General features: G+C 39.7%; 1 pseudogene; it reads left to right on the forward strand.

The window, feature by feature from the left end:
- Window positions 1-1,003: 1,003 nt before the first annotated feature.
- LOC105517199 lies at window positions 1,004-1,426 on the forward strand (annotated as a pseudogene).
- The last annotated feature ends 2,914 nt before the right edge of the window (window positions 1,427-4,340 follow it).

A 4,340-nucleotide genomic window follows, 5' to 3' on the forward strand; every position in this document is an offset into this window, starting at 1 on the left:
AGCAGATACAGGAAATCTGAAACTATTGGATTGGAAAAGGAAAGACAACACAGCATCAAGGAAAAAATTATCACGAGTTGACAGTTCTTATAATAATTTCTCTATATCACTGTGATGCAACAGACACAGAGTGTCGGGTATGAACACCCACTAAGGTACACACCTGACTGTTGTGATAATTCAAGATTCATTGCCTTTTTGAAGCTTTCCCAAGCCACTGGACTCAATACCTGTGAAAGCACTTTGCAAACCGGAAGTGCTAGACACACAGCTTTTACTATGCTCCTTGCCAGTTGATAGCCTCATACATTCTGCCATTAAAATCAACTTACCTCATTATCTAAGTGTGTCTTGACCCTTCAAAAACAGAAAAAATTCTTTGAATTGTTTAATGTCACTTCTTTATTACTCAATATCTAGAACAGCATAACTTTAAAGTGCCACTTACACTTCCCGATTTTAGAACGTATTACCAATCAAAACAGTGTGATAATGGCATAAAAACAGACAAACAGACCAAAGGAATAGAATAGACAGCCCAGAAATAAACTCACATATATAGGTCAAATGATTTCTGGCAAGGGTGCCAAGACTGCTCAATAAGGAAAGGACAGTCTCCTCAACAAATGGTGCTGGAAAAAATAAGACACCCACATGCAAACGAATAAAAGTTGGACCCTTATACTATACATAAAAATGAACTCAAAATGTACTAAAGACCTAAATGTAAGACCTAAATTATAAAACTTCTGAAGAAAACACAAGCTTCATTACTTTGGACTTGGCAGTTATTTCTTGGACATGACCAATAGCAAAATTAGCCGAGAGGGACTACATCAAACTAAAAAATTTTTGTGCATCAAAGGACACAATCAACAGAGCAAAAAAGCAACCTGGAATGGAAGAAAATATTTGCAAGTAATCTATCTCATAAGGAGTTAATATCTAGAATATGGAGCAAAGCCTGAGGTCACTGGGGACTGCCCACTGGGCCTTGCCCAAGATGGACAGCCAGATTCCTTATGATGACTACCCAGTGGTTTTCCTGCCTGCCTATGAGAATCCTCCAGCATGGATTCCTCCTCATGAGAGGGTACCCCGCCCAGACTACAACAATGAGTTGACCCAGTTTCTGCCCCAAACCATCACACTGAAGAAGCCTCCTGGAGCTCAGTTGGGATTTAACAGCTGAGGAGGAAAGGCCTCCCAGCTAGGCATCTTCATCTCCAAGGTGATTCCTGACTCTGATGCACATAGAGCAGGACTTCAGGAAGGGGACCAAGTTCTAGCTGTGAATGATGTGGATTTCCAAGATACTGAGCACAGCAAGGCTGCTGAGATCCTGAAGACAGCTCGTGAAATCAGCATGCATGTCCGCTTCTTTCCCTACAATTATTATCACCAAAAAGAGAGGACTGTGCACTAGACAGTTACAGACTACAGCCCTTCATGTGGACTCTCCCACGACGTGCTGACTAGACTTCAGGGGAGCCACTTCTACTTTCAGCCCCTCCCTGGAATAGTGGAGTTGAGAGGATGGGGAGACAGCTAACCAACTGCATTATCCAAACTGTATTGCACTTTTAGTTCCCCAGTTTTCTAGGTGAGCTTCATTCCCTGAAAGGAGAAGGATGATGATATCTAGGCATAACCTAGACAGTGAGGAACCTAGTTAGGAAAGACAAGTGACATTTATTGAATTCCATGTATTAGTCCTTTCCACCTGTCACATTTTAATTACAGAAATCAGTAGCAAAAACAATCTTGGGGATTTTCCATCTGACTTGCCTGGCCATCTCATCTCATCCCATTCTTGTACTACCAGAGGTTTCATACACTTTGGAGACTCCAATGAGACCCTGTTTTCACCCCTTCCTCCTCCTGGCCTCTCCCTCAAAAAGTAAAACACAATGCCAAAGAAAAAAATCATATATCCAGAATATATAAAGCACTCCTACGACTCAACAACAACAATAAAAAAAACCCAATTTAAAAATGGGCAGAGGGCTTGAACAGACACGTATGCAGAGATAATATACGAATGGCCAACAAGAATATGAAAATGCAATCAACTTCATCATCAGAGAAACATATATCAAAACCATAATGAGATATCACCTCGCATCCATTAAGATGGTTACTATTTAATTTTTTTTTTTTAATTAGCTGTGGGTGTGGTGGTGTGCAACAGTAGTCCCAGCTACTCGGGAGGCTGAGGCAGGAGGATCACTTGAGCCTGGGAGGCAGACACTGCAGTGAGCTGAGATCACACCACTGCACTCCAGCCTGAGTGGCAGAAGGAGACCCTGTCTCGAAAATTTGTTTAATTAATTAATTTTTTAAAAAAAACAAAATAAATATTGGTAAGGATGTGGAGAAGTTAGAACCCTTATGAACTGTTGATGAGATTGTAAAGTAGTTAGTACAACTATGAAAAACAGTATAGAGGTTCTTCAAAAAACTAAAAATAAAACTACCATATGATCCAGCAATCCTGCTTCTGGGTATATATACAAAATAATTAAAAGCAGGGTCTTGAAGAGATATCTGCACACCCACGTTCATAGCAACAATCACAACTGTCAAAAGGTAGAAGTAACCCAAACATCTATCCACAGATAAATGGATAAACAAAATGTGGCAAACTCATACAATGGAATACTACTAAACCTTTAAAAAGACAGAAATCCTGTCACATGCTACAACATTGATGAACCTTGAGGATTATATGCTAAGTCAAATAATTCAGTCACAAAAAGACAAATACTACATGATTCCACTTATATGAGGTTACCTCAAGTAGTCAGATTCACAGAAACAGAAAGAATGATGGTTGCCAGAGTCTGTGGGAGGTGGAAATGGGGGCCAATGTTTAACGCTTACAGAGTTTCAGATCTGCAAGATGAAAAAGTCCTGGAAATCTGTTTCACAACAAGGTGAATATACTTAATACTACTGAACACTTAAAAATGGTTGAAATGGTCAACTTTATGTGTTTTTACTACAATTTTTTTAAAAGAAGTGCTAATATACAATTATCAAATTGCATGTACATGTCCCATCTCCACTGCAGGAGTCTAAGCAGCCTGACCCTTTAAACTGCTGGCAGTCATTTGAGGAGTTCTTCCAAGTTGTCTTTTTGAATCAATGGGCCTCTATGAAAGATGCAGAGGCTCTCCTTTTCACCCATCCAAAATGAAGTTTCTACAATCCCCAGTTCGCTGCACTCTGGTTTAAGTCCACTACTTATTTACCTTATTGTCAAGCACAGATCTAAAAATTACATAAAAGTCACTGTGTTTTCAACTAGGTGGGGAAGAAGCATAACAGAATCACCTACTGAGCTTCTCGAAATCACCCATCAACCTCAATATCTAGCATTCTCCCCGAGGAGAAAAGCCTCAAGGTTCACTGTGATTCTCTACGCAAGCGCTCACTGCTTCCCCCACACACACCCCCTATCCAAACCACAGAAAACCACTACTTTTAACCACCACCTTGAAAATGGCCTTCAGAACAATCTCATCCAAAGCAATTACTAGGCTGAGGTTCTTGAACTTTTAATAAGCCTTTTCTGTGAATCCTACAGCTCTCTGTAACCTACCATTTATCTACTGAAACATTATTTTGTTATGCAATTTACTACACCTTGCTTCCTGTTACAAAGGATCATCATTCAGATCTTAATTTAAAAAATGAAACAACACTGAGACTCTGAAGAACCACAGGCATTTCTCAAACTGGAAAAGAGACATGGTTTAGGAACCATATTCAGGCTTCCTAACATGTTTCCCAAGAGCACATTCTGAGCTAGGAGTCAAACCTGCCCCCACAACACACACACACATACAAGCATGCACACATATGCACACAGAGCACTCTCTTCGTATGTCAAATACCAGTACTAAGAAGTTAAGCTCTGGGAAAGCACACTGGCAGAAGCTTCTGAGGTCTTCAGTGGAGCAACCAAAAGTATGGTTAGGGAAAAGTGAGGAGTTAAATCAACTACACATTTAATCCTCATTTCAAGAACATGTGTTTTTGAAAAGTCTTTAAAAGTCAAGCAGTATAGTTCAGAGCCACAGCCCCATGCTTCTTGCAAGAATATAGAAAAAAACTGACTCCATTTTTATTCCTAGGTATATACAGGTGAAGAAAGCAATAAAAGTCAAATTTCGTGAAAATTTTAGGATATCCTATTAATTTATATTTCTCTATCTTATAAGCACCTCCGAATAAGCAGACTTTCTCTTCCTGAAGGCATGGGATACCACAGTCCAGTTAGCAGCTGCTTCTCTGAGAGCATCAAGAACTGAAAAGAAACATTTTTAAAAACAGAG

The sequence above is a fragment of the Colobus angolensis genome, unplaced genomic scaffold (genome assembly GCF_000951035.1).
Source record: "Colobus angolensis palliatus isolate OR3802 unplaced genomic scaffold, Cang.pa_1.0 Scaffold3, whole genome shotgun sequence".
Classification (NCBI taxonomy): domain Eukaryota; kingdom Metazoa; phylum Chordata; class Mammalia; order Primates; family Cercopithecidae; genus Colobus; species Colobus angolensis.